This window comes from Neolamprologus multifasciatus, chromosome 1 (genome assembly GCF_963576455.1).
Source record: "Neolamprologus multifasciatus chromosome 1, fNeoMul1.2, whole genome shotgun sequence".
In the NCBI taxonomy this organism is placed as follows: domain Eukaryota; kingdom Metazoa; phylum Chordata; class Actinopteri; order Cichliformes; family Cichlidae; genus Neolamprologus; species Neolamprologus multifasciatus.
In genome coordinates this window covers 7048488-7056997 of record NC_140439.1, presented here as the reverse complement: position 1 = coordinate 7056997, position 8510 = coordinate 7048488, and positions in this window count along the sequence as shown.

Here is an 8510-nt window from a genome sequence, read left to right as displayed (position 1 = left end):
GAAATGTTGTCGTTTGCGTGTTATTTTCTTCAACGACTTCCTTCTTCCTGGAGATGCTTTTGATTGGGCTTTCGTTTTCCACCCACATACAGGCCTCCACTGCTGCAGTGGTGCTTCAAGTCTTAGTATAGGAACCCCCCCCCCCCCCAAAACAAAAACAAAAAAACAAGGGTTCAGATCCTTTCCCGAGACATGTTGGATTGTAAACCATCCTAAAACACACATGACAGTCAAAGCGCTTTGGTTAGTGAATTTTTTTTCATTCATAAAACTTGATTTGAAACTAAACTTCTACATCATCTCAACTTTTGTTTGTTTGTTTGTTTTTGTTTCGACTTTAAAAAAATTAAGACAGCGTCATGGGCAGCTGAAACTTATAGCATAGATGGACATCAGTGATTATGATCGTAAAGATACTTGAATGCTTCTGTTAAAGTAACCTGGCATACAAATAAATCAATGAGGCGCAGGTATTTTAAAATGGCTCACACAATCGTGTTCTTCATTTAGTGCTATAGTAAGCAAGTCTCCTCCTCAACCTTTCACCTAATGGTCAATATATAATTGCATGTGGAATGAAATTTCATTTAGCTGTAATGAAATGATTGGATTTCCCATGAAGAATTAACCATTGGAGCCAAACCCATGTTCGGAAAATATGAAAATAAATCCTATTTGACACTGGGTGAAATTAAAGTCTGTGTCACTCAGATGAAACCAGCCACTTACACTAGAGAGGAGTTTTTTTTCCTCCCTCTTTGCTATGGAACTAAATATGGACTGAATGCAGCTGAAGTGGCAGTCACCATGGAGCTGTAAGCACAGAGACTATGACCTGTGGATGAACTCAAAGACATGTAGAGGATAGCATCAGCATCATCTGCTTTACTAAATACAGCTGGATATTTTTACTACATGCTTTTTCCACTTTTTCCAAAAATCCTCCATGTCCAATATGTGTCTATTGAACCCTGTTCCCTTCTCATATGAAAATAATACACAGATTGTAAAATGAGGTAAAAGCTAACTCTATGTGAGGAGCTCTGGTTAAAATCACAAACTTTTAATCCAGGAAGGCAAATAGATTTATCATTAAATAGGCTCCTGCAAAGTGTAACTTTTTAGTCACCCTGTTACTGTGAACCTTTTCTTAATTTTTAATATATGGAACAAACATTTACAAAACCACCACCCTACCACATATAGGTTCTTAGTTAAACCGAAACAGAGACCTAATTTCTACAGGCACTAGATAATGAATGATTGCTATGCTGCTCTTACAGTAACACACTAAAAAAGGTCTGAAGTAATATTTTTGAGTAAAAAGCAACTGAAATATATAACTTCAAAGGTTTATTCAAATAATGAATTATTAAGAAAAACATGCTTGGTGTAAACTGAATTTATACCAATCAAGTACATTTTGTGTAACCTGATTCCATTAAGTCAGTCAAATTACTTAAAGTCAGCACTTTGGGCATAAATATTTTTTCCAGTGTATAAATCACAAACCACCAGTGAGCACCAATTTAATCATATCATGAGGCTTTCAATTCATTCAAAAAAATTTAAGAATTGCAAGTAAGGTGTTTACAGCTTAAAAAACCCTCCAACTTTAACTCTTATGTCTTTTTTAAAAATATCAGACTGAAAGACATCATCTTAATCGACTGAAGAGAATGAAGCCTTTCAGTATCCCTTCAGGGGAATCCACATTTTACCTGAACTCAAAAGGAATTAATTTATTTGAATTTGCTGTAACATCCTCCAGCTGGCACATTTCTGTTGAAGAACATTTTTCCATAATATCCAGCTCTTTAGACAATCCCACATACAATACAAACAGAGGGCTAGCCGCCTCTTGCACTTCCAGGTGAGAGGCAGTAGATGGCCACAGCATTCAATTTATGATCAGAAGCTGCTCATCTGTTGTGTTTCCACTTGCACCTGATTTTTTTGGACAGCATCTAAACAGACATGGTAGTTGTGAAGTTAATTTTGTTTATTGTCCTGGACAATAAAAAAAAATAAAATCTGAATAATCCCTTGCAGTAAAAATCAAATCTGCTTTTGATTTTGATTGTTGCAGAGTGTTTGTTTTTTTAAATTTAAAAAAAGCATTAAAAATTAAAAACTTTACTGCTATTCATGATTGAAGACAATAGAAGTCAGAGAAAAAGTTAAATACTATAGTAAGCATTGTTTTAAAGACACTGTCGTTATCTTAGACTCAAAAGGATAAAACAAATTCAAGTTTGACTGTGCCTGCCATCTTTTTGCAAGGGAAACAAAATCTTTAAACAGATATTTAATCCCAGTGTGTGCTCAAAAGAACAGTGAATGTAAAAAAAACAAACAAAAAACCCCATACATTAAAGCAGTGGTTCCCAAACTTTTTTTGCTGGGCCCCCCTTGTTTTACAAGAAAAATGTTTGCGCCCCCCCCCTCGCGCGTGCGCACGCACGCACGCACGAACACATCCTCCAACCACACAGACCCATATTTTGCTCCATTGCGGTTTATTTTACACCTCAAACATTTAGTAAAGAATTAAGCAAATACAAGAAATCTGCAATAAATTACAGGTAGTAAGAAAATAAACTACTAACTCTTTTACGCTACGTCCACACCTACACGGGTATTTTTGAGCTGTTTCGTCCACGTAAACGGCGTTTCGAATCACCGAGAACGGAGATTTTTTTGAGATTTTTCCTACCCCTCACTCATGTCTGTCCCGTCTGTAACAACTGAAAATAAAATAAATAATAAAAACAAAGGTCGATCAAATGGACCAATACGGCAATGCCATGATGATCCATTTGGCAAAATAAATCCATTGGGTATCCTTGTTGGTCTTCAGACAACAATTCTGATGGCTAAAGAACCAAATGGGACAGGCGAAAAAAAAAAAAAAAACTCCTTTTTTGTGGTTACGTGTGGACGAGGAATACAGAGTTGCAACGTCAAAGGTATGTGCCTTTTTTCACGTCACGCTGTGTGCACGTTATTGTTTACATGAGATGAATTGCAGAATGGCAGATAGAGACGAAATACTGTTAATCTGACTAACTGCAGGTTTTACACACTTACATATATACACAGTTACTGTCCCTCCATTTAGAAAGGCAGAGGCGTCACGGTGTAATTATTTTACATGTAGTTGTTTTTTTGTCCTGTGTAATAATATTCAACATTGCTATCAATACATTTCTCAAAAAATGCCTCTCTGTGCAAAATGGGTTCAAAAACATAAACAACTGTTGGATGCTGTTTGTCCGTGATTTGAACCAGAGAACAAATTCTGGCAGGAACGACCTGATGTTATTTGTATCCCGCTGTAACTTTACTGTATAAAGAGCTAACATTTCCAAAATGTCAGGACTAACTGTAGTTGTAATGACTAACTACAGTCATTACAACAAGTGTTTGTGAACTACAAATCAAGAATGTGGGATACTGTTTGTCCCTGATTTAAACAGCCCAGCGCTGCTCCCAACGAAGGGAAAACCAATCCTGCAGGGAGACCTACCTCGGCACTTGTGCAGGTGAAACCAAAGGGAAGATATGCTTCACCATATTTTCTAGTCTTTGGCTTAGAATGAAGTTGGTTTGGAAACATATTCAGCTATGCTTCATCTCCTGCTTTGCGTTTGCGTGGGCGCCCGTGCTAGCAGTGTCCAAGCGTTGTTGTTTGTTTTTTTTTTTCCCTTTTCATGCCGCGCCCCCCCTGCAATGGCTCTGCGCCCCCCCTAGGGGGCGGGCCCCACACTTTGGGAACGTCTGCATTAAAGCAAGATGGGACCGCTTTGTTATTATACGTGTAGGTGATTGGCCTGCCCATCGTTTATTAGTCACTGGAGGGTGCTCTGAACACAAAGGAACACCATGTTCATACCTAGAGCTGACAAGTACAGTGCTGTGGAAAAATATTTGCCCCCTTCCCAATTTCTTAGTTTTTTGCATTTGCAATTATGTGTTTCAGATCATCAAACAAATTTTAATATTAGTCAAAGCTACATGATAAAATATAAAATGCCATGTTGAAATAGTAATTTCACTTATTAAGGGGAAAAAAACCTCACCAAACCCACCTCTGGCTCTGTGGGATAAAAAGTAACTAAAATACCAAGATCGGTGCAAATACTTTTTGATGCCACTGTAGATGTTTACTCTGATCAGCAAGAGGCCTACAGTCCATGCCTGCTGTTCTTTTGCCTACCTACTTATTTAGTGTGCATGCCAAGAAGTGAAATGGGCAACCATAAAATGTTACTGTTAATTTTTCATAAACACATTCCTTTTAATTTTATAATTACAATACATTTGTTAAATTTGAACACAAACTGTTTATGTGTGCAATAAATGAAATACAGTATATAAGGCGGAAACAAACTTGAAAACATTCTGACAAACCTGAAGCTTTCTTTAAGCATGCAAGAAATTTCCCTAGGCTTCAAAGCTCTTCTTTGAAAGTTGGCTTCCATTTTTTCTATCCTCTGTTAAGCTAACAGACCGCTTCAATAATATTGGGATTAGTTTGGGATCATTGTTATGCTGAAAAATGAAGCTGTTACCAGTGATACCCTTTAGAGACTACAGAGCCCCCACTGTGCTTTACTGATGGCTCAAGACACTCACTTTAGTTTCTCACCCCTAACGTATATACTGATGACGATTTGAACCAGAATTTTAAAATTCATGTGTAATTTGCCAAACCTCAACTTTTCTCCCTGCTTCTTTTTCTTAAGAATGACTTCTTGACAGCCACGTTTCCTCTGAGACCATTTCTGATGAGGCTGCAGAGAACAGTAGGTGGATCAGCTGAAGGACCAGATGCATCTCTCACAGCAGAAACCTGACCAGTATCAACTGGTCAGGTTTCGGCTGGATTTATTTTCTCTGTTTCTTTAGGACTTTCAGATACTGTTTACCTGCTGTAGGTAGTTTTGTTTTTAGGCCGGCCAGTTTTTCTTATGTCCTCCGTTTCCTCAAAATTTTTATAGACACACTGCACCCTGCAGCAAATTTTTAGTTAGTAACTCTTTGGGAATCACCTAATTGTTGAAAAAAAAAATACTCATTTGTCTGTCAAACTGTGTTACATTTGGCTTTTTTCATAGATTCAGCTAAAGAAATGGGAACAAATTATGTATTTTTGTGACAGGCTGCTAGTAAAAAAGGGTCTAAATATACAACTTAAAATTGGTGCTTTGCCAAGTTTTCTGTTGTGTGTAGACACATATGTTTGAATGATTCATAGGACAATGTTGCGAATTAACAAAAACAGCAAAAACAAGAAAACACACTTTTCTGGTTCCTTGGCAGCAAAATATGAAGAACTGAGGGTTGGCTCAAGACTTTTGCACAGTATTGTATATGCTTAATGAAAAGGAACAGCTATATAGTGCTTTATCTTTGGTGTAAACTCATTGTTCAGTGAGGGCGCAGTGGGGTCATTAAGGACCGAGCGATTAAGGAAACAGGGCATTCCAATGAAAACTTGTAGAGGATGTGTTACTAACCGGTGAATGAGCAGCAGAGGACCGTTGAATGAGAGCACTTTGCTCCCAAAACTCTTTATGGAATTTGGGGTATTTTTATTGTTTCGGCAGCTTGTGAAAAACTAAAATTAAAAAGAGTAAAAGCTTGTAAGTGTTTTGTTTATTGGACTCTTACAGTGATAATAGTTTGCAGCACATGGTGCTTTTGCTTCTTTTATTTCTTTCTACTTCTTACTTCTTCTGTTTCTATTGTGGATATTTAAATTGTTTGAATATCACTCAAAATGTTAAAATGCAACGTCAACAAAATCAAATTTTTCAGGGGCTGAGCAGCAGAAATTCTGGTTATACATTCGCTGATATATTTAAGGAAGCCTTGATTTGGGATAGGGCTTTCTATATCAGCAATCAAACTGATTGTTTGATTTTGTTCAGTTTTCATTGTCATGGGAAAATCAGCTCATCAGAGTTAAAGATTGGCTTCAGTTTCATATCAACAATGCACTACAGCCACCTTGCTACTAACAGATGTTTTTGTTTAAGGCTGCTTTGCTAAAGGAACTTCTTTACTGTTTCATTAGTCTATCACAAACATATAACACACAACTACGGTTCCAAAAAGCTGGGAAACTCCCTGAAATATATATATAAAAAAAACACTCATTGATTTGAAAATCAGATGAAACCCGTGTTTAATTGGAAGTAGTACAAAGGGGAAGGCTGTAGCTCAGGAGGTAGCACAGGTGACCTATTAAGCATAAGATTGGTGGTTTGATTCGTGGCTGCTGCATCTGCATGAATGGGTGAATGTTGTGAATTGCCGGTAGAGTAGAAAAGCACTTTATAAGAATCAGCCCATTTACCACTACCTGTTCTCCGTGTATCCAAAGGGAATGTTTCTGAGAATAGGACATGATTGTGTTTCCCTTTTTTATTTTGTCAAACTACCTCATCTTTCCACACGAGTCTTTAAGTCTTTGGTAACTCACTGTAGTTTTGAAATCTTAGTATTTCACTAGTGGAGCTTGAGAGCAAATTTCAGTGCCTGCTTTTGTCATATTTTTATTTCAGAGTAAGTCAAAACATTTCGGTGGATGACAGCGCTGGATTGCAAGCAGGCCAGACTCCTGCTGTGCAGAGCCATGCTAATGTAAGAAGTGTAGTTTTAATTTTGAGATTGTCTTGCTGAAAAATGCAAGCCCTTGCCTGAATCACAGCTCTGGCTTTAACTCTTTTTAATGTAATGAAAAGTACCCTGAACAATGCTCGGTAAAGCTAAGGGGGGCAGGAGAGTTAGCGATAAATCTCTGTGACTCTGACGCTTTGAATTAGTTCAGTGAGAGTCAACTCTTATGAGACAAACATTAAAAGGATTTGCAAGTATTCAAGAACTATCACGATTACCTGAAAACACATTTAATCCCCACAACGCATCTCAGCGCAGTCGCACTGAGAATGAATAAGTGAGTAATATGCTGAGAACCCTGCCGTGTTTTCAGTGAGAGCTGCTCTCCAGAGACACTCGCAGATATGGAAGTGAGAAGACCCCGACTGGTAGAAGTTAATTACGGTAATAAAGTGAGCGGTGGCGTGTGGGACTGAACGCCACGTCTGAGTCTGCTGCGATTGTTGTACTCTCTGCTGGCCGTTTCATAAAACAAAAGAAGTGCTGTGATGTAAATGCTTTATCTTGAACAATATGATAATCAGAGATAAACTGAACACTGGGAAATCAGGATAATTTTACTCTATGCATATCTCCGTCTCTGAAATGAGTCAATAAACTTTATCCTTACTCATCTTATCCTAAAGGGAACCCACTTGAGAATAGCAGCTAAAAACAGCCATTGGCTGTAAATGAAGGGAGATATTTGAAGCATCCAGATGGAGCCCCATAGCAGCAGCAAATGTGTCAGCAATTTAAAACTTCATGTTTTTCTGCATCACTTTGAGCAACATCTAATACTGTGCAATGCCACCGTGTATCAACTAATTGATTTCAAATGTCAACGTTGGCCCAAACTGCCCTGACAGACTCGCAGTGTTAAATAAGCTTGGTTATGCAATTAGTAAGCTGAATTCAAACTAATTCAGCAATAACGAGGAGTCTAGAAGACAGGATTCCTTTAAGCAAGAGGATGTTTTTTATTTTAGTCTGAACGAGGACCAACAGCTAATATATACTGATTTATTACTTTTGATGGGGGATCGCTGCTCGAATCTAGCCCGCTACAGCACGCACCATCAGCACTGGCGTCTCCTCAACCCTGGGAAGAACAAAAAGTAATGCAATTGCTACGATTACTTTATAACAGATATAGGTCGGTATGAAAAATATTAATTTAGAAGATCATCAAGGAACTTGAAAATAGGTAGGGCGTGAGCAACACAACACATCCACTGCATTACGATGAGCTGGGAAGAAACGGATGATGCAAAATTTACTGTGCATATTTAAATAAAAACAGAATCTTTTGTGAGTGATTAATCCAAAATGGTTAACTGTGTTGGTTGCTACTAATAAGATTTGGAGAGTTTGCCAAAACACATTCACTAATACATAAAAGATGTTTCTGTTGCATACAGTTCAGAGTGAGGCTGTTCTTTGCCCCAGAAAAGAGACAAATGCACTGTAACTCTAAAACTAAATTGAAACAAAGTTTGATTTTTGCATCTTGTTTGCAGTTTCCCAGCCCTACCAACTGTCTTGCTTTTTATTGCTGTTTCACAAAACTAAAAAAGAGTGCATTGGGCTCTGTCATTAAGGTTACAAGAGGGTGGCACTTGAGGTTTAATTATTTTGTCGGTCGAATTTAGGTTAAAGAAGTCTCCTTCCTGTTCCTGTCAATGAATTTTTTCTGATGCCTGTGTTGCTGACTCAGATAATTCCCATAATAAGATGTAGGCTTGGCAGGTTCTGAAACTAGGCCAAACTCTTACTGTCTCGTCCTTGATCTAATAACATCATTACAGTGGCACAGATAACACTGGGTGATTGCTAATTTCAGA